The sequence below is a fragment of the Cervus canadensis genome, chromosome 28, assembly GCF_019320065.1.
Source record: "Cervus canadensis isolate Bull #8, Minnesota chromosome 28, ASM1932006v1, whole genome shotgun sequence".
Classification (NCBI taxonomy): Eukaryota; Metazoa; Chordata; class Mammalia; order Artiodactyla; family Cervidae; genus Cervus; species Cervus canadensis.
The window spans coordinates 32,341,398-32,365,193 of NC_057413.1; the positions used below are offsets into that span (position 1 = coordinate 32,341,398).

Sequence of the window (23,796 nt, forward strand, 5' to 3'; positions counted from 1 at the left end):
TTAAGTATAGTAGTGTGTAACATTGTATGGAGACACAAAAGACCCAAAACAGCCAAAGCAATCTTGAGAAAGAACAATGGAGCTAGAGGAATCAGTTTCCCAAACTTTAGACTATATTACAAAATATTACAGAAAACAGTACAGTAGTGGCACAAAAAACTGAAATATAGATCAATGGAACTGGGTAGAAAGCCTGGAATTAAACCCATGCACCTAGGGTTAATTAGTCTATGACCAGGGAGAAAAAACAATACAATGAAGAAGGGAGCATCTCTTTAATAAATGGTTCTGGGAAAAGTGGACAGCTACATGTAAAAAATAAAATTAGAACATTCCTTAATAGCACATACAAATATAAACTCAAAAAATGGTTAAAGACCTAAAGGTAAGACCTGATACTATAAATCTCTTAGAGGAAACATAGGCAGAACACATTTTGATATAAACTGCAAAAAGATCTTTTTCAGTCTCCTAGAGCAAAGGGAATAAAAACAAAAACAAACAAATGGGACTCAAATAAACTCAAAAGCCTTTGCACAGCAAAGGAAACCATTAACAAAGCAAAAAGACAACCACATAATAGGAGAACATATTTGTAAATGATGTGACCAACAAGCATTACTCTCCAAAAGTTACAAACAGTTCACTGCAGCTCAATATCTAAACAGTAAACACCTAATCAGAAAATGGGCAGAAGACCTAAACAGACATTTCTCCAAAGGAGACACAACTGGCTAATGGGCACATGAAATGAGTCTCAATGTCAGTAATTATTAGAGAAATAATGATAATAATAGAAAGAAAACAATGATGAGATATCACTTCACAAGGGTCAGGATGGAAATCATTAAAAATCTACAAATAATAACGGATGGAGAAGTTGTGGAGAAAATGGAACCCCCCCCTACACTGTTGGTAGGAATGCAACATTAAGAAACTATAGAAGAGGAACAAGATGGTGGAGGAGTAGGTGGATGTGGAATACATCTCTCTCCATGGATACGTCAGGTATATACCTTCAGACACAGAAGTGCTTGCAGAACACCAGCTGAGAGTGGGCAGGAGTACCTGACCACTGGAAAAGAATACATAGAACCACGCAAAACTTCGTAGGACTCAGGAACTAAGGGGAGAAACAGGAGAGGTAGTAGGACTGGACCTGCCCTCGGTGGGTGAGGGAACTGAAGCAGGGGTCCAGTTTCCACACTGGGGCAACTGTTTGGGTCACAGGAGAAACATTTGAGGCTGAGAGTGAAGCAGCTGATCTGTGGCAGCCTAAATGGAATGAGAACCACACAGACAACTCTTGCTGCAGCCATACATACCCCGGACAGGGATGTGGGTCCCCTAGAAGGCACAGCAGCAGGGGGCAGGAAAGCAGAGGTTGTGGAGCAATCCCAGGGTGAGGTCCTCTATTGACTGTGGGGAGATCACCTGAGGGGACATGAGGGATGAGACTGTGGTGGGAAACACCTGTGAAGGAAAGCTAGGCAGCCAAGGAAGCAAGGTGATACCGCTGAGTCATGCGTGTGGGGTGGAGCCATCACCTTAGCCTCTCTCTCCCCACACACCACTGCTGCTGCTGGTCGTGTCCGACTCTGTGCGACCCCATAGACGGCAGTCCACCAGGCTCCGCCGTCCCTGGGATTCTCCAGGCAAGAGCAATGGAGTGGGTTGCCATTTCCTTCTCCAATGCATGGAAGTGAAAAGTGAAAGTGAAGCTGCTCAGTCGTGTCCGACTCTTCATGACCTCATGGACTGCAGCCTACCAGGCTCCTCTGTCCAGGGGATTTTCCAGGCAAGAGTACTGGAGTGGGGTGCCATTGACTTCTCCAACACAGCACTAATGGCAGCTAAACAATAGAGAGGCTGGCCCTTCAAGTGCCTGATGCACAGAAGAGCAGAGTAGGACCCCAGCCAGGGTGCCCTTTAAGTGCCGGACACACCAAACAACAGAGGAGGACCCCAGTCAGGGGAGCCCTTTAGGTGCCTGATGCAGTGAACACCAGAATAGGATTCCAGCCAGAGGGACCTCTTTATGTGCCTGATGTGTCAAACAACAGAGAAGGACCCAAGGCAAGGGAGCCCTCTAAGTGCCTGAAAAGGTGGGGCAACAGAGAAGGACTATCCAAATAGGTCCTCTGATCACCAGCTTCCAGAGGCTAGAAGATGGCTCTGATGGGGCCATCACTTCTACAGCTGAGGCAGTCTGTGTGCCTGCACACTTGGCACTGCCAGGGTTCCCATGACACAAGCAGATGTGCCTCCTTCATGCTCGATCCACAGTGGGACAAAGCTGCTACAGGCTAGAAAAAGTCCTGCCTCTGTGCATGCAGGGTCATTTCAGTTGTGTCCAACTCTTTGCCTCACTGTGGCCTGACAGGCTTCTCTGTCCAGGAGATTCTACAGGCAAGAGTAAAAGAGTGGATTGCCATACACTTCTGAAAACCATATTTCCTGCTTCCCTAGCCACCAGCATCCCTGAGTATGTGGTGCTGCCAGGACCCTTGCGACCTAAGCAGTTGCAACACCTCCACACCTGGCATTCACTGGGGAAGGCCCAAGTCCTCCAGGGCAGCCTCAGGAGCAAACCCCTGTGGATGACCCACATGCAGAGGTGGAGATAAAACCACAATTGAAACCCAGGGGCAGTGTGGCTAAGGAAGAGGATCCAAAACCTTTCCATCAGCTGTACAAGCTGCAGATTAAATCCACACGATCGACTAGGCTTCCTGGTGGCTCAGATGGTAAAGAATCTGCCTGAAATGGAGACCTGGGTTTGATCCCTGAGTTGGGAAGATCCCCTGGAGGAGGGCTTGGCAACCCACTCCACTATTCTTGTCTGAAGAATCCGTATGGACAGAGGAGCTTGGTGAGTAACTTGGGATCATGAAGAGTCAGACACAACTGAATGACTAAGTACCTACACATCAACTAGGCAAATTCTGTGTCTATGGAATATATAAAAGGACATTGAGAGTTCTCAGAAAAGAAAATGCACTAGTTACTGATAGAGGTGGACATTGGAGGCAAGAACACTCAGAAGTGGGACCAGGTTAGAGTGTGAGTTGCTCCTACAGCAGGTCCAGAAACAGCACAGTATCGGAGGGCATCTGAGGGAGGTGAGGGGGACTGTGACTCCCAGAGAGGGAGAGGACACTGACAGCAGAGACTCAAGAAAAACATTTATTATTCTTATGTTTTGACTTGTTCTGTACTTTCTTCTGAATACCACCCCCCCCCCCACTTTTTCCCTCTGCAGTTGTAGTTGTAGGTTTTATTAGTATTAAATTATTTAAGCTTTTGATAAAAATACTTTTAATCACACTTTATTTCTGTTATAAATTTTTGTCTATATGTTGACCTTTTGTGGTTCTGTGTAGTTTTCCTTTTTTTTTTTTTTTCCCACCACTCTCGCTCTCTTTTTTAATCTTAATTTAAAAAAAATTTAAATTTATTATTATTTTTTCTACATTTATTCTTTTGTTTGCTTTCCTACTGTTCTTTCCCCCTTGTGGTTAATATTTAATATATACAAACCTTTATCTACCTCTATTTAACTTTTAATTTTATCCTTTCTTTTCTTTCTTTGTCTCACCATATTTGTTACTTTGTTTGGCTTTCATTGCTTTATTCTGCAGTTGGCTCTTGCTTTAGTTTTGCTTTCCACTTTGTACTTTAGTTAGTTTTGTTAACTGGTGGATAACACTTTTGGTTTCCTTTGTTCACCAGGTCAATCTATTGTACTATATTTTTCTTGGACTCTTGTGATTTTGCTTATGTGTATGAGTATATTCTATTATTTTAGTGATTATTTGCCTGGCTTTGTAATTGTCATTTGTCTGGGTGCATCTTTTGCTTCTTGTTTTGGGTTATTTTTTAAAATCCTGCTTAATGCCATAACCAACCACCTGTGGAATCTCTGGTCCCAGCCAGAGATCAGATCTGAGCCTTTACAATGAGTGTGGTGACTCCGAGACCCTAGATTGCCAGAGAACTCATAATCCCAGGCAGTATCAAATAGTGAAAACTCCCACAAAGGCAACCACTTGTACACAAGACCCAACATCACCCAACCACCAGTAGCACCCTCTGCAGGACGCCTCATTCAAACAACAAACAAGACAAAAAATCAAACCCAGTCATCAGCAGAGAGGATTACCACCTCACTCAGCCTTGCCCACTGAGTGAGATTTGCATTCCCTTGAGGGGGAAAAAAAAAAAAATCACTTCCTCCCACCAGAACACAAGCAAAAGTCACAACCTACCCAAAGATTACACAAACCACTGGACCAACCTCACAAGGGCAGAAACCAAAAGGAAGAAAGAATTTAAACTTGGAGCCTAAGAAAAGGAGATCTCAAACACAATAAGTTTAAAAAAAAGAAAGAGAGAGAGAGAAAAGAGGGAAATACTGCACAAATTAATGAACAACCTAGAAACACACAAATCCAAAAAAAAAAAAAAAAAGAAGAGGAAATAGGCAAACTACTTGAAAAAGAATTCAGAATAATGATAATAAAGATGATCTAAAACCTTGAAAATAGAATGGAGAAAAAGCAAGAATCAATTAACAAGGATATAGAAGAATTAAATAATAAATATACAGAGACAAACAACACAATTACAGAAATTAAAAATATCCTAGAAGGGAACAATAGCAGAATATCTGAAACAGAAGAGCGGATCAGAGAGCTGGAAGGTAGAATGGAGGAAAGAACTGCTGAAGAGCATAATAAAATAAAAACAATGAAAAGAAATAAAGATAGCCTCAGAGACCTTGGGGACAATATTAAATGCACCAACATTTCGATTATAGGAGTCCCAGAAGAAGATACAGTCCCATACAAGATACACCCAATGAGAAACACACAAGAAGAAGTCCCATACAAGATACACCCAATGAGAAACACACAAAGACGCATACTAATCAAACTAACAAAGATTCAGCTCAGTTCAGTCACTCAGTCGTGTCCGACTCTTTGCGACTCCATGAATCGCAGCACGCCAGGCCTCCCTGTCCATCACCAACTCCCGGAGTTTACTCAAACTCATGCCCATCGAGTCGGTGATGCCATCCAGCTATTTCATCCTCTGTCGTTCCCTTCTCCTCCTGCCCCCAATCCCTCCCAGCATCAGGGTCTTTTCCAATGAGTCAACTCTTCGCATGAGGTGGCCAAAGTATTGGAGTTTCAGCTTCAGCGTCAGTCCTCCCAATGAACACCCAGGACTGATCTCTTTTAGGATGGACTGGTTGGATCTCCTTGCAGTCCAAGCAACACAAAGAAAGAATATTAAAAGCAGCAAGGGAAAAGTAAACAGTAACATGCAAAGGAAACACATATGTTTAATGGCTGACCTTTCAGCAGAAACTCTGCAGGGCAGGAGAGAATGGCAGGATATATTTAAAGTAGTGAAAGGGAAAAACCTACAGCCATGATTACTCTACCCAGCACAGATCTCATTCGAAACTGATGGAGAAATCAAAAGCTTTACAGACAAGGCAATGTTAAGAGAATTTAGCACCACCAAACCAGCTTTATAACAAATGTTAGAGGGACTTATATAGTCAGGAAACACAAGAGAAGAAAAGAGATCTACAAAAACAAATCTCCAAAAATGAAGAAAATGGCAATAGGAACATATATATCAATGATTGCTTTAAATGTAAATGAATTAAATGCTCCAAACAAAAGACACAAACTGGCCGAATGGATACAAAAACAACAACAACAATAACATATATGTGCTCTCTATAGGAAACCCACTTCAGACCTAAAGCACATATATTCTGAGAGTGAGATAATGGAAAAAAATATTCCATAAAAATGGAAATAAAAGGAAAGCTGGAGCAGCAATCCTCATTTCGGACAAAGTATACTTTAATATAAAGAATATTACAAGAGATAAAGATGGACACTACGTAATGATCAAGGGATCAATCCAAAAGGAAAACGTAACAGTTGTAAATATCTATGTACCCAACATAGGAGCACCTCAATACATAATACAAACAATAACAGATATGAAGGAGAAATTAACAGCAACAATAGTAGGATATAATAATTGACAGTAATAATAGTAGGAGATGATAATTGACAGTAATAATAGTAGGAGACTTTAACACCCCACTTACACCAATGGACAGAAAATCAACAAGGAAACACAAGTCTTAGATGACACATTAGACCAGATGGATCACATTGATATCTTCAGGACATTCCATCCAAATGCAGAAAAACACACCTTCTTCTCAAGTGCACATGGAACATTCTACAGGATAGACCACCTCTTGGGTCACAAATCATATCTCAGTAAATTTAAGAAAACAGATATCATATCAAGCATTTTTTTCTGACTACAACATTATTAAATGATATCAATTACAAGAAAAACAAAAAAACTGTAAAAAACACAAAAACACAGAGATCAAACAATATATTACTAAGTAACAGAGAGGTTACTAAGGAAGTTAAAAAAAAAAATCCTAGAAACTAATGACAGTGAAAACACGATGACTCAAACCTAAGGGATGCACCAAAAGCAGTTCTAAGAGGGAAGTTTATAGCAATACACTCCTACCTGAGGAATAACAACGAATAGACAACCTAATTTTCCATCTAAAACAAGTGGGAAAAGAAGAAGAAGAACAACAAAAAGCCTTAGTTAGCAGAAGGAAAGAAATCATAAAGATCAGAGCAGAAATAAATAAAAAAGAAATGAAAGGAAGATTAATAAAACTAAAAGCTGGCTCTTTGAGAAGACAAGCAAAACTGGCAAACCTTTAGTCAGACTCATCAAAAAAAAAAAAAAAAGAATAATCAAATCAACAAAGTTATAAATGAAAACAGGAGAGGTTACAACAGACAATGTAGAAATACAAAGGATATAAAAGAATATAAGAACAACTATACAACAATAAAATGGATAACCTGGAAGAAATGGACAGATCCTTAGAAAAGGTCAATCCTCCAAGATTGAACCAGGAAGAAACAGAAATTATGAACAACTCAATTACAAGCTCTGAAATCGAAACTGTGTTCAAAAATCTCCCGAAAACACAAAAGCCTAGGACCAGATGGTTTCAAATGTGAATTCCCTCAAACATTTAAAGATGAGTTAATGCCTATATTCTAAGCTCTTTCAAAAAAATTGCGAGGAAGGAACACTTCCAAACTCATTCTATGAAGCCACAATCACTATGAACCAAACCAGGCAAAGACAAAGCAAAATACAAAATTACAGGTCAGCAAAACTGGAGAACACGGATGCAAAAATCTTCAACAAAATTCTAGCAAACAGAATTCAACAATGCATTAGAAAGCTCATACAACATGAAAAAGTGGGTTCATTCCAGGGATGCAAGTATTCTTCAATACATGCAAATGAATCAATAGGATACAGCATACTAACAAATTGAAAGATAAAAACCATATGATCATCTCAAAAGGTGCAGAAAAAGCCTTTGACAAAATTCAGCACCCATTTATGATTCAAACTCTTCAACAATGGACATAGAAGGAACCTACCTCAAAATAACAAAGTCCACATATGATAAACCCACAGCAAACTTTATTTCCATTGTGAAAAACTGAAATAATACCCTCTAAGATCAGGAACAAGATAGGGTGTCCACTCTTGCCAATATTATTCAACACAGTTTTGGAAGTCCTAGCTACATAAATTAAAGAAAAAAATAAATAAAAGGAATCCAGATCAGAAAAGAAGTAAAGCTGTCACTGTTTGCTCATAGAAAACCCCAAAGATACTATCAGAAAATTACTAGAGCTAATCAGTGGTTTTAGCAAAGTCGTGGGATACAAAACCAATACACAGAAATCATTTGCATTCCTATATACTAACAGTGAAAAGTGAGAAAGAAAAATTAAGGAATCAATCCCATTCACCACTACAACAAAAAAGAATAAAATACCTAGGAGTAAACCTACCTAAGCAGACAACGAACTGTATATAGAGAATTTTAAGACATCAATTAAAGAAATATTGATTCAGTGGATTACACAAACAGGTGAATAGATTGAAGGGACAAATAGATACAAGGGATTATACAAATAGATTCAATTGATTAGATATTATAGAGTGCCTGTAGAAGTATGGATGGAGGTTTGTGACATTGTACAGGAGGCAGTGATCAAGATCATCCCCAAGAAAAAGAAAGGCGAAAAAGCAAAATGGTTGTCTGAGGAGGCCTTATAAATACCTGATGAAAGGTGAAAAGCTAAAGGCAAAGGAGAAAAGGAAAAATATACATACCAATTTGAATGCAGGCTTCCAAAGAATAACGAGAGATGAGAAAACCTTCCTCAGTGATCAATGCAAAGAAAATAGAGGAAAACAACAGAATGGGAAAAATTAAAGACCTATTCAAGAAAATTAGAGATATCAAGGAAATATTTCATGCAAAGATGGATACAATAAAGGACAGAAATGGTATGAACCTAATAGAAACAGAAGATATTAAGAAGACGTGGCAAGAATATGCAGAATTATATAAAAAATATCTTCATGACCCAGATAACCATGATGTTATGATCACTCACCTAGAGCCAGACATCCTACAAGGCAAAGTCAAGGGGCCTTAGGAAGCACCACTACAAACAAGCTAGTGGAGGTGGTGGAACTCCAGCTGAGCTATTTGAAATCCTAAAAGATGATGCTGTGAAAGGGCTGCACTCAATATGCCAGCACAGTGGGAAAACTCAGCAGTGGCCACAGGACTGGAAGAGGTCAGTTTTCTTCCAATCCCAAAGAAGGGCAGTGCCAAAGAATGTTTGAATTTCCACATAATTGCACTCATCTCACACACTAGTAAAGTAGTGCTCAAAATTCTCCAAGTCAGGCTTCAACAGTACGTGAACCATGAACTTCCAGATGTTCAAGCTGGATTTAGAAAAGGCAGAGGGACGAGAGATCAAATTCCGAACATTCCTTGGATCATAGGAAAACAAGAGAGGTCCAGAAAAATATCTACTTCTGCTTTATTGATTATGCCAAAGCCTTTGACTGTGTAGAACACAATAAACTGAAAAATTCTTCAAGGGATGAGAATACCAGACCACCTTAGCTGACTCTTGAGGAACCTGTATGCAGGCCAAACAACAATAGTTAAGACTGGACATGGAACAACAGACTGGTTCCAAGCCAGGAAAGGAGTATGTCAAGGCTGTATATTGTCACTCTGCTTATTTAACTTATATGTAGAGCACATCCTGCAAAATGCCAGGCTGAGTGAAGCACAAGCTGGAATCAAGATTGCCAGGAGAAATATCAATAACCTCAGATACATAGACAAAACCACCCTTATGGCAGAAAGCAAAGAAGAACTAAAGAGCCTCTTGATGAACGTGAAACAGGAGAGTGAAAAGCTTGGCTTAAAACAAAATTCAAAAAACAAAGATCATAGCATCCAGCCCCAACACTTCATTGCAAATAGATGGAGAAACAATGGAAACAGTGACAGGCTTTATTTCCTTGGGCCTCAAAATCAGTGCAGATGGTGACTGCAGCCATGAAATTAAAAGATGCTTACCCTTTGAAAGAAAAGCTATGACCAAACTAAACAGCATATTAAAAAGCAGAGACATTACTTTGCCGGCAAAGGTCTGTCTAGTCAGGGCTACGGTTTCTCCATTAATCATGTGTGGATGTGAGAGTTAGACTACAAAGAAAGCTGAGTGCTGAAGAATTGAGGCTTTTGAACTGTGGCGTTGGAGAAGACTCTTGAAAGTCCCTTGGACTGGAAGGACATCAAACCAGTCAACCCTAAAGGGAATCAGTCCTGAATATTCATTGGAAGGATGAATGCTGAAACTGAAATTCCAATACTTTGCCCATCTGATGCAAAGAGCTGACTCGTTAGAAAAGACCCTAATGCTGGGAAAGACTGAAGGTGGGAGGAGGAGGAGACACCAGAGAATGAGATGGTTGGATGGCGTCACCGACTCAATGGACTTGAGTTTAAGCAAGCTCAGAGAGTTGGTGATGGACAGGGAAGCCTGGCGTGCTGTAGTCCATGGTGTTACAAAGAGTTGGACACAACTGAGTGACTGAACTGAAGTGAACTAATGAAAGAAATCAAAGACGACACATATAGATGGAGAGATATTCTATGTTTTGGATAGGAAGAGTCAATATTGTGAAAATTGATTATACTACCAAATGCAGTCTGCAGATTCAATGTGATCCCTTATCAAATTACCAATGGCATTTTTTCATAGATCTAGAACAGAAAATGAGGAAATCACCCTTCCTGACTTCAGACAATACTACAAAGCTACAGTAATCAAAACAGTATATACTGGCATAGACTCAAAATATAGACTAATGGAATAAAATAGGGAATCCAGAGATAAAACTACACACCTATGGATACCTTATGTTTGACAAAGAATGCAAGAATATGCAATGGAGCAAAGATAGCCTTTTCAATATGAGGTGCTGGGAAAAGTGGACAGCCAAATGTAAAACAATGGAATTAAAACACTTCCTATAGCCATACTCAAATATAAACTCAAAGTGGATTAAAGACCTAAGTTAAGAACAGAAACTATAAAACTCTTAGAGGAAAACACAGGCAGAACACTTGATGACATAAATCAAGGAAAGCTCCTCTGTGACCCACCTCCCTGAGTAATGGAAACAAAAAAATAAAAATAAACAAGTGGGACCTATTTCAACTTAAAAACTTTTGCACAGCAAAGGGAACCATAAACAAAGTGAAAATAAAGCCCTCAGAAAGGGAGAAAATAATACAAATGAAACAACTGACAAAGGATTAATATACAGGCAGTTCATACAAGTCAGTACTAGAAAAACATACAACCCTATCAAAACATGGGCACAAGACCTAAATGGACATTTCTCCAAGGAAGACATACAGATGGCTAACAAACACATGAAAAGATGCTCAACATCACTCAGTATTAGAGAAATTACAATAAAAACTACAATGAGATATCACCTCAAACCAGTCAGAATGGCTATCATCAAAATGTCTACAAATGCTGGAGTGGGTGTGGAGACAAGAGAACACTCTTGCACTCTTTGTGGGAATTTAAATTGACACAGCTATTTTGGAAGAGGGTATGGAGAGTCCTTTAAAAATATAGGAATAAAACCACCATATGACCCAGCAATCCCAGCAGGCATGTACCCTGTGGGAAACCAAAATTTAAAAAGACACATGTACCCCAATGTTCATTGTAGGTCTACTTATAATAACTACAACATGGGAGCAATATAGATGTGCATCATCATATGACTGAATAAAGAAGCTTTGGTACATGTATAAAATGGAATATTCAGTTCAGTTCAGTTGCTCAGTCATGTCCGACTCTTTGCGACCCCATTGACTTCAGCAAGACAGGCCTCCCTGTCCATCACCAACTCTGGAGTTTACTCAAACTCATGTCCAAGTAGTCAGTGATGCCATCCACCCATCTCATCCTTTATCGTCCCCTTCTCCTCCTGCCTTCAATCTTTCCCAGCATCAGGGTATTTTCCAAAGAGTCAGCTCTTCACATCAGGTGGCCAAACTATTGGAGATTCAGCTTCAACATCAGTCCTTCCAGTGAACACACAGGACACAGGACTGATCTCCCTTAGGATGGACTGGCTGGGTCTCCTTGCAGTCCAAGGGACTCTCAAGAGTCCTCTCCAACACCACACTTCAAAAGCATGAATTCTTTGGCGTTCAGCTTTCTTCACAGTCCAACTATCACATCCATCATGAACACTGGAAAAACCATAGCTTGATTAGATGGCCTTTGTTGACAAAGTAATGTCTCTACATTTGAATAGGCTGTCTAGGATGATCATAACTTTTCTTCCAAGGAGAAAGTGTCTTTTAATTTCATGGCTGCAGTCACCATCTGCAGTGATTTTGGAGCCCCCCAAAATAGTCTGCCATTGTTTCCCCATCCATTTGCCATGAAGTGATGGGACCGGATGCCATGATCTTAGTTTTCTGAATGTTGAGCTTTAAGCCAACTTTTTCAGTCACCTCTTTCACCTTCATCAAGAGGCTCTTTCGTTCTTCATTTTCTGCCATAAGGGTGGTGTCATCTGTGTATTTGAGGTTATTGATATTTCTCCCAGCAATTTTGATTCCAGCTTGTGCTTCCTACAGTCCAGCGTTTCTCATGATGTACTCTGCATATAAGTTAAATAAGCAGGGTGACAACATATAGCCTTGAAGTACTCCTTTTCTTATTTGGAACCAGTCTGTTTTTCCATGTCCAGTTCTAACTGTTGCTTCCTGACCTGCATACAGGTTTCTCAAGAGGCAGGTCAGCTGGTCTGGTATCCCCATATCGTTCAGAATTTTCCACATTTTATTGTGATCCACACAGTAAAGGATTTGGCATAGTCAATAAAGCAGAAATAGATGTTTTTCTTTAACTGTCTTGCTTTTTCAATGATGTTTTTGCTGCTTCAGCAATGCTTTTTCAGTAGATTTTGGCAATTTGATCTCTGGTTCCTCTGACTTTTCTAAATCCAGCTTGAACATCTGGAAGTTCATGGTTCACGTACTGTTGAAGCCTGGCTTGGAGAATTTTGAGCATTACTTTACTAGCATGTGAGATGAGTGCAATTGTGTGGTAGTTTGAGCATTCTTTGGCATTATTACTCAGCCTTAAAAAGGAACACATTTAAATCAGTTCTAATGAGGAGGACCAACCTAGCACCTATTATACAGAGTGAAGTAAGTCAGAAAAAGAAAGTCAAATACCCTGTAATAACACATATATGAGATATAGAGAGGCTGTACTGATGAATTTATTTGCAGGGCAGCAATGTAAAAGCAGACCTAGAGAACATTCTTATGGTAAGGGGGTTGGAGAGGAGAGGGTGAGATGTATGGAGACAGTAACATGGAAACTTACATTAACATATGTCAAAAAGAGAACCAATGGGAATTTGCTGTATGTCTCAGGGAACTCAAATGGGGCTCTGTAGCAACCTAGAAGAGAGGGATGGGTAGGGAAGTGGAAGGCAGTTTCAAGAGGGAGGGGGCGAATGTATACCTATGGCTGATTCATGTTTGATCTTTGACAGAAAACAACAAAATTTTGTTATGCAATTATACTTCAACTAAAAAAATAAATAATAATAATAAAACTATAAATAGAGGCACCATATGATTCAGTAATCCCACTCTTGGGCATATATCCAGAGAAAGACATAGTTCAAAATACATGCACCCCAAAGTTTATTGCAACACTGTTTACAATAGCCATGTCATTGAAACAACCTAAATGGACATTAACAGATGAATAGATAAAGAAAATGTGATAGAGGGGGAGGAGCTAAGATGGCGGAGGAATAGGACAGGGAGACCGAAATGTTACACCAACATGATCTCCTTTTAATGGGTCCCATATATTACATAGAAATGGAGCAGCAATCAGAGTTAACAAGAGAGTCCAAAATGCAGTACTTGTATGCAGTCTCAAAAACAACAGAATAATCTCTGTTCATTTCCAAGGCAAAAAAATCAATATCACACAACTCCAAGTCTATGCCCTGACAAGTAATGCTGAAGAATCTGAAACTGAACGGTTCTATGAAGACCTACAAGACCTTCTAGAACTAGCATCCATAAAAAGATGTCCTTTTCATTATAGGGGAGTGGAATGCAAAACTAGGAAGTCAAGAAATACCTGGAGTAGTAGGCAAATTTGTTCTTGGAGTACAGAAAGAAGCAGGGCAAAGGTTAACAGAGTTTTGCTAAGAGAATGCACTGGTCATAGCAAACACCCTCTTCCAACAACACAACAGAAGACTCTACACATGGACATCACCAGATGGTCAATATAAAAATCAGATCGATTATATTCTTTGCAGTCAAAGATGGAGAAGCTCTAAACAGTCAGCAAAAACAAGACTGGAAGTTGATGGTGGCTCAGATCATGAACTCATTATTGCCAAATTCAGACTTAAATTGAAGAAAGCAGGGAAAACCACTAGACCATTCGGTATGACCTAAATCAAATCCTGTATGATTATACAGTGAAAGTAAGAGATAGATTCAAAGGGTTAGATCTGACAGACAGAGCTCCTGAAGAACGATGGATAGAGGTTCATGACATTGTACAGGAGGCAGATATCAAGAACATCCTCAAGGAAAAGAAATGCAAAAAGTCAAAATGGTTATCTCAGGAGGCCTTACAAACAGCTGTGAAAAGAGGAGAAGTGAAAGGCAAAAGAGAAAGGAAAAGATATATCCATTTGGATGCAGAGTTCCAAAGAATACCTAGGAGAGATAAGAAAGCCTCCCTCAGTGATCAGTGCAAAGAAATGGAAGAAAACAATAGAATGGGAAAGACTAGAGATCTCTTCAAAAATTTAGAGATATCAAGGGAACATTTCATGCAAAGATGAGCACAATAAAGGACAGAAATGGTATGGACCTAAAAGAAGCAGAAGATATTAAGAAGAGGTGGAAATAATACACAGAAGAACTATACAAAGAAGATCTTCATGACCCAGGTAATCAAGATGGTGTGATCACTCACCTAGAGCCAGACATCCTGGATTGCAAAGTCAAGTGGGTCTTAGGAAGCATTACTAAAAACAAAGCTAGTGGAGGTGATGGAATTCCAGTTGAGCTATTTCAAATCCTAGAAGATGATGCTCTGAAAGTCCTGCACTCAATATGTCAGTAAATTTGGAAAATCAGCAGTGGCCACGGGACTGGAAAAGGTCAGTATTCATTCCAATCCCAAAGAAAAGTAATGCCAAAGAATGCTCAAACTACCACACAATTGCACTCATCTCACATGCTAGTAAAGTAATGCTCAAAATTCTCCAAGCCAGGCTTCAGCAATACATGAACCGTGAACTTCCAGATGTTCAAGTTGGATTTTGAAAGGACAGAGGAACCAGAGATTAAATTGTTAACATCCCTTGGATCATCGAAAAAGTGTGAGAGTTCCAGAACAATATCTACTTTTGCTTTATTGACTATGCCAATGCCTTTGACTGTGTGGATCACAACAAACTGTGGAAAATTCTTAAAGAGATGGGAATATCAGACCACCTGACTCACCTCCTGAGAAATCTGTATGCAAGTCAAGAAGGAACAATTAGCACTGGACATGAAATAAAAGACTGGTTCCAGATGGGGAAAGATGTACATCAAGGCTGTATATTGTCACCCTGCTTATTTAACTTATATGCAGAGTACATCATGAGAAACATGGGACTGGATTGAGCACAAGCTAGAATCAAGATTGCTGGGACAAATATAAATAACCTCAGATATACAGGTGATACCAACCTTATGGCAGAAAATGAAGAAGAATTAAAGAGCTTCATGATGAAAGTGAAAGAGGAGACTGAAAAAGTTGGCTTAAAGCTCAACATTCAGAAAACTAAGATCATGGCATCTGGTCCCATCACTTCATGGCAAATACATGGGGATTCAATGGAAATGGTGACAGACTCTATTTTCTTTGTGGGGGGGGGACTCCAAAATCACTGCAGATGGTGACTGCAGCCATGAAATTAAAGGATTGCTCCTTGGAAGAAAAGTTATGACTAACCTAGACAGCATATTGAAAAGCAGACATTACTTTGCCAACAAAGCTCCATCTAGTCAAGGCAATTCTTTTCCAAGTAGTCATGTATGAATGTGAGATTTGGGCTATAAAGAAAGCTAAGTGCCAAATTACTGATGCTTTTGAACTGTGATGTTGCAGAAAACTCTTGAGAGTCCCTTGCACTGCAAGGAGATCCAACCATTCCATGCTAAAGGAAATCAGACCTGAATATTCATTGGAAGTAGTGATGCTGAAGCTGAAACTCCAATACTTTGGCTACCTAATGCAAAGAACTGACTTATTGGAAAAGACCCTGATGCTAGGAAAGATTGAAGGCAGGAGGAGAAGGGGACAACAGAGGATGAGATGGTTGGATGGCATCACCGATTCAATGGACAAGAGTTTGAGTAAACTCTGGGGGTTGGTGATGGACAGGGAGGCCTGGCTTGCTGCAATCCATGGGGCTGCAAAGTGTCAGACATGACTGAGCAACTGAACTGAAATAAACTGATACATTGCAACTGAAGTCATCGTATGCAGCTAACAAAGAGATGCCCACTTTTTGAGAAAACTGTCACAGTAATTCAACAGGTAATACTGAATTGATATCTAATAAGACATCATACAAAAATTCCCCTCATAATACACATTCTTTTCAGGTGCACATCGAGTGCGTTTAGGATAAGATGACTGGCAAAATCACAAACTAGTATCAACAAATTATGGTAGAAATTATTTCAAGCATCTTTTCTGACCACAATGGTACGAAACTGTATATCAACCACAGAAAGAAAAGCATGATGGTAAAATGATAGGTCCACTTTGAAACAAAAGAAGAAATCAGAAAATATCTCACGACAAATACAAATGAAAATGAAAACAACATCACAGAATCTATGAAATACGGAAAATCAGTTCCAGAAGGAAAATTTATAGCAATAAAGGCCTACCTGAAGAAATAGGATAAGTCTCAAATAAACCATCATCTAAAATAATTTGAAAGAAAAGAACAAACAAAACTCGAAGTCAGCAGAAGGAAGGAAATAATAAAGGTAAGAAAGGAGATAAGAGATAAAAAATAATAATAGAAGTGAACAAGAGTTTGTTGATGATTCTTAAGATAAACAATTAGCACAATTCTGGCCATGCTAATGAGGAAGAAGAGAGGACCCAAATAAACAAGATAAGATGTGAAAAAGGGGAAATAACAATTGATACTGCAGAAATACACCAGGCTTCCCTGGTAGCTCAGACAGTAAAGAATTTGCCTGCAATGTGAGAGACCCTCATTTGGTCCCTGTAACAAGACAAGGATGCTCACCCTTAGCACTTTTATTCAAATAGTATTGGTAGCCCTAGTCACAGTAGTCAGACAACAGAAAGAAATGAAAGTTATCCAAATTAGAAAGAAAGAAGTTAAATCTGTCGCTATTTCAGATAACACAGTATTCTATGTGGAGAATCATAAAGTATCCACACAAAAACTATTAGAACTAATAAATGAATTCATCAGTGTGGCAAGATACAAGATTAACACACAGACATCTGTTGCATTTCTGTACACTAATAGTGAAATACCAGGAGGATAAAGAAAAAATAAATTCCTGTATAAAATTGCACAAAAATAGAATAAAATACCAAAGAATAAATTTTGCCAAAGAGTAGAAAGATCTATATGCTGAAAACTAAAAAAATATTGATAAAGGAAATTGAAGATAATTCCAGGAAATAGAAAGATATTCCATGCTCTTAGATTGGAATCATTACTATTGTCAAATTACCATATATCTAAATTTAACGCAATTAAAGAGTTAATGATTTAAAGATACACATTTAATGCAATCTCTATCAAAATACACATGACATTTTTCACAGAACTAGAAAAAAGAATCCTAAAATTTATGTGGAATCATAAAAGACCCAGAATTGCCAAAACAATCCTGAGGAAAAAGAACAAAGCTGGAGTCATAACCTTCCCAGACTTCAGACTATTGTACAAAGCTACAGTAATCAAAACAACATAAAATTGACACAGAAACAGACATAGAGATAAATTTTATTAAAAAAGGAGACTCAAAATATATTCATACATGTATAGGCAATTAATCTGTAGGATTACAAGTTATGCAATGGAGAAAAGACAGTTTCTTCAACAAGTGGTGTTGGGAAAGCTGTGAGATACATGTAAATTAGTAACATTAGAACATTCCCTCACATCCTTACAAAAGTAAACTGAAAATGGTGTAAAGACTTAAATATAGGATAGGAAAACATAAAACTTTTGGAAAAGAATACAGGAAAAACATTCTCTGATATAAATTGTAGTGGTATTTTCTTAGATTAATCATCCAAGGCAGAAGAAAGAAAAGCAAAATAATCAAATGGGACCTAAGCAAATGTAAAAGCTTTTACACAGCAAAGAAAACCATCAACAAAACAAGAAGACAACTTTTCAAATGGGAGAAAATATTTGCTAATGATGCAGTCAAAAGGGGGTTAATATAAAAACTATACAAACAGCTGATACAACTCTTATCAATTTTTTTTTTTTTTAATGAATGGGCAGAAGAACTAAGTAAATATTTTCCCAAAGGCATACAGATGACTAACAGGCATATGAAAAGACATTTAGTATTGTTATTTATTAAAGAAAGGCAAATCAAAATTACAATGAGGTATCACTTCAAACAGGTCAGAACAACCAGACAAAAACCACTACAATACTGTAAACTAATTAGCTTCCAACTAATAAAAATAAATGAAAAAAATAAAATAAAATGTCTATAAATAATAAATGCTGCAGAGGGTGTGGAGAAAAGGGAAACCTCCTATGCTGTTGGAAAGAATGCAAATGGTTTTAGTCACTATGGAGAACAGCATAGTTTCCTTAAAAATTTAAAAATACACTTATGCTATGATCCAGTAATCTGGAAAAAAGGAAAGCTCTACTTTGAAAAGACACATGCAGCCCAAGTTCATATTATTTACAATTTCCAAGACTTGGGAGCAACCAAAATTCCTATCAATAGATGATTAACTTAAGAGTAAGTGATATATATACACACACACACACACACACACACACAGAGGCACACACACCATGGAATATTGTTCAGCCACATAAAATGATGAAATATTCCCATTTGCAGCAACACTGATATACCTAGAAAATATTATACATAATGAAGTGAGTCAGACAGAGAAATATAAGTATATATCACTTATATGTGGTATCGACAAAATAATACAAATGAATCTATAAAGAGAAGAGAAATAGATTCAAAGACATAGAAAACAAACATGCTACAAAGGGGAGAGGGAAGAGAATATGGACAAATTAGAAGGATGAGATTAACAGATCCAAGCTATTATACATAAAAATAGACAAATGACAATGACTTACAAATACTTTATAATAACCTGAAATGGAAAATAATCTGAAAAAATTACTATATATATATATATGTATATACACACACACACATATCACTTTGCTGTTCACCTTAAACTAACATAGTATTGCAAATCAACTACAATTCAAAAAGTAAAAAAAGTCTATATACTGATACGCCAAATCATTTTAATGAGTCCATAGCAATACATCAGTTTACAACTGGAGTCATACATGATATACTCAATATTTAGTTCTGTAAAAATGGTCAGAGCAAACATCTAACCCATAGTCTGGGACCTTAGATTTCAGCCAGAGAGGAAGAAGAAGAACAACAACAAAAAAACATTGTTGGGACTGGATTAACCCAGTTGGGCAGCAATGTGAAAGTTAGAAGCCAAATTTTAACATCTTTTATTTAATTTTTTATTTCCTCTACTAATAAATTTCAGAGAAATTTCAAGGGAATTTCTTACAATTTCTACTTAAGTTGACTCCTAGTCTGAATCTGTTTTTGGAAAGTGGAAAAAAGACAGGTTTATGCTGCATATAGACAACAGTATCTCGGATCTTCCCAGGTGGCACAAGTGGTAAAAACCCACCTGCCAATGCAGGTGACATAAGAGTTGCAGGTTCAATCCCCGGATCAGCAAGATCCCCTAGAGGAAGGCATGGCAACCCACTCCAGTATTCTTCCCTGGAGTATCCCGTGGACAGAGGAGCCTGAGGGGCTACAGTCCATAGGGTTGCAAAGAGTTGGAGATGCCTAAAGTGACTTAGCATGCACACATAGACAACATCTTAAGAAGCTTGAAGGACAAGAAATATAAAATATATCAAGAATCCACACTTGACAAGTCCTCTTTAATTAAATCCTTGAAACAGATAATACAAGAAGCTTGAGTGTATATTTCTGAGGGTGGAGCCAATTCTTATAATAGAGGAATGTGGACCCTACCTCAGCCTAGTCAGTTTTTGAGTAGTTTTTTTTTTTTTTTTTTCCCTAGCTCAGGGCAAGTCCACATTGAAGTACAGGAATGATATAGTAAGAATGATAATTTCAAGAGTTAATAGAGATCTGCTCTAATGCCTGTACAAGTCTTCTCCAAATTTGTCCTTACCTAACTCACTTTTTGAAAGGAAATTGGAAGGAATAATTGGGGAACAAGTGGGAATTTTAGCAGTCTCACTGCAATTTTCCCCTAAAGACAGGGGGAGAGAGATGATGTTGAAATCGCCATTTATGATTTAATTCTGCATTTCTGTGTCCTATTCAGAATTTATCTTTGAGTCTTTTAATTCTCTTTGTTCTCTCTTCTCATTGACATAGAAAATGGCATGCCAGCCTTTTCTCATCAATCAGTCTGCTTTAACTAGGCATTTGTAGCCCTGGTTTCTCACTTGCAGGTCTAATATCATGACTTTGGTCCCCATTAAAGCTTGCTTGTCATGAAATCTCTGAGCCAAAAGTAAGTAGGAGTTGAAATACATGCTTATTAATTGGCAACAATATACTCTAGGGATTCCCCTAGTGGTCTAGTGGCTTCCAAAGCAGGGGGTCCTGGTTCAATTCCTGGTCAGGGAAATAGATCCCACAAGCAACAACTGAAGATCCCACATGCCTTGTACAGCTAAATAAACAAAAAACTCTTTAATTTGTAACAGTAAATTCTAAAGTCTTATTATTAGTTGTGATAATAAAATAAAAAAAATTACAAATATGGGTAATTTGGATATTTTATAACATTTTATTTCATCAAATCTGAGATAGTTATATGATGGGTCATAATTTTATATACCATTAAGGAAGAAAAAAGTACTCTCAACTCTTGCCTCTAAAATTAACTTTTTCTTCAGAAATGTTAGAACATGAAAAATATGCATCCAAAAATTTGAGAAAAATTATAGTTGGATCAGATACCTTTTTACTCTTAACATACTTAAAACTGTGCTGAACACAATGACAGGTCAGAGGTTCAGTGATTTCCCTCTTTGTAAATTTGGTAAATCTCTGTTATCAGCCTAAGATTCCCTAAACCTTTGTATGACATATTTAGTATTTTCTACACCAAATGAATTCTTAAGGTTAAAAAACATCTAGCAATATAATTTTGCTGTTTTAGTTCTGGAAGATTATCAAATAATTGTCTTGGCATTAATTTGTTACATTAAAGACTAAAAAAAAAATAATAATGAACAAAAGTGACATATGTACTTATACTTAATGTGTTGCCAGTGGTGAAATTCCTGAAGGCAAAAAAAAAATACCCCCCAAAATTAAGGATTTCATTAAGGATTAGAATGAATCTCTAACTTTAATTTACAAATATTACAGGTTTCTATCAGTTATTTATTTTCTGTTTCCTTTATCTGAATTGTGACTTAAGAGACTCTAGAATGGTATCTTTAGATTCTAGCCAATATTTCTGACAATTTTCAAAGAAAAATTGAATCCCAAGCAACTGATTAATACAAAACAACTTTGTAATATAACTCAATTAAAAGTTGGACATTTCCAGCATTTTTATGAATGGTATTAATAATTCAGTGGACATTAATAATACATAATATGGTCAACAGACTTATCTATAATTTCTCAGATATCTTTTTAAATCTTATAGTGATGATATAGTTTAATTAACAAAAAGTTCCTTATTGGCAAACAGAAATGAAATTTTATAGCTATTCAAAATATGTCAAAATAAAATAACATAAGGAATAATTTGATTACAATAATTTTCCATACAATTTCCAAGGGCAATCTTAACCATAATAAACTATAAACACACTCTACCCATGATTAAAGATAATAAGTTATTATATGAAGTGAACATATTTCTACACTAATAAAGTGGAAACATATTAAATGCTTTACATTATTTCTGGATACTATAGTGAACAGGTGATTCACTCAGCACTGGCTTTGGAAACAAGGCCACTTAAATCATCATTTGGAGCGTGGCCTGCGCACGTTCAGGTCTAAAATCTCCTCCCCTGTCTTCTCTGTGTGTCTCAAATCCTCAAGTAGCTTCAGAAGTGTTAATAATTTGACAAACTAAATAATGGCTACGAGTTAACATCAGGAAATCTGAATTCAGCTGCCATTTCTGCATGGGAAATGCCTTGGTTTTATTTTCCTCAAACTAGATGATTAGAAAACTCATGCATCTCAAAGGATTGCTAGGAGAAACAGACAAAAACAATTACAACAGCCGGTTTTAAACTGCAAAGTGTCATGTTCGGTGACTAGCACTTTGTAAGAGATTGGGGCAGCTGATGATAATGAAGTCCCATCAGATGGTTCCAACTGAGAAGGCAGTCATGAGCTTGCTGCTACAGACCCTTGGTATATCTGCAACCTAAAAGACCTGTAGGAAAGAACAGGAGTCCCAAAGTCTTCTGTATCTAAATGGGTTTGTATGATGGAATCCTAACATTTTTGGATTTAAGTCTATAGCAAGGATATAATTCTTAAATGCTTTTGAAGATCAGATTTAAGTTTCATATTTTAATCTTTAAAATAGCCATTTTAAATTAGTAGCAATTTAAAATTAGTAAATAAGTTGAATTAAACTTTGTACAAATCTTAATAAATGATAAACATCTAGATCAGCCATATGCAATATGTGCTGATCCTCATTTATATACACTAGTCACAATTTGACAGTTTCTTTTTATTACAACTTTTCTATAAAGCACCATTAAAAAAATACTTCAATGGACTCACCAGAGTAGATGCTTAAAGGGCAAATTGGGCAGGCTGCTTGTATTAGATATCTCAGTATACTTATGAAATCACAGTCTGTAGAGCTATCACTGACATTAGTATGAATGATGCCTGCAGCATAGTCATGGCAATTTGTCACCAAAGCTTCTGGCCTGAAAGACATTTTTTACATTACCTACATTCTTTGTCTTGGAGCTCTTTCAAATTTCTTTCTGTTAATTAAATTCTAGGCCAGACAATTGCTAACATCTCCAAAATGTAATATTTTTGAAATAGCTTTGAAAGTGCTATTTCATTCACACTAGAAGAGTTTCTTTTTCTAGGTAATACAATATTTTCAGCTTCTGTCATATATTCCCAGTTCAAAAAACCTTCTGCCTTATGATGTGACACATCAATCAGCTAGGTGTTTATTTGGAAGACATTTTTTCATGAGCTATAACATTCCTTCCAGATAGAAATTAAATGAAACCCAGTATACAGCTCTCCATCATCTGTCATTGGAGGTGGTTGGGCAAGGTGGGCTTTAATGACTTGAAAAGCTCTTCCAAGGGCAAGTGAAGCTGTAAACATATTGGTGTGAAAAACACTGGTTACACTGAACTGGTGCCCAGTTTCTTTCCAGTAAAATATATTTCTGGGGCTTTCTGAGAAAAATCATTGAAAGGATAGAATATCCTCAGCAACTCTCAGTTTATTTAAACTTAAAAAGAAAACTCTCCATCTCTCTCTTTCTCTTGACCTCCTCCCTTCTCTTTTTCCTTTCTGCTCACCTTCCTCTTTTCTTCTACTTTTCATTTGACCTTTTCTCAAATGATTGTTACAAGTGTTTCCATACAACAAAAATTGCTCGACTGAAGAGTATACATAAACATAAAATATAAATACACAAATATCTGGTAAATACCAATGACTTGATCTATATCTGTTAGTAGATTTTCTAAATGGAAAATCATTTTACTTTTCAGTGCAATCAAGCCTTCACCTATACTTATACTGCCACTAATCTCAGGAGTGTTTCTGCTTTGCTTTTATTTAATCCATCATATTATTTCTGTGGGCCTTCCCAGGTAGCATTTGTGGTAAAGAACCCACCTGCCAATGCAGGAGACATT

General features: G+C 37.5%; 1 protein-coding gene and 1 long non-coding RNA gene across 16 annotated transcripts in view; both read right to left on the reverse strand.

The window, feature by feature from the left end:
* Window positions 1-23,796, reverse strand: part of KHDRBS2 (KH RNA binding domain containing, signal transduction associated 2) — a 714,887-nt gene that overhangs the window by 190,078 nt on the left and 501,013 nt on the right. The window lies entirely within an intron of this gene.
* LOC122429737 lies at window positions 14,984-23,174 on the reverse strand. The gene is made up of 3 exons (XR_006266125.1): window positions 23,163-23,174; window positions 15,592-15,595; window positions 14,984-15,192 (listed from the first exon to the last, which is right to left on the reverse strand). It is a non-coding gene; the product is annotated as an uncharacterized LOC122429737 (long non-coding RNA).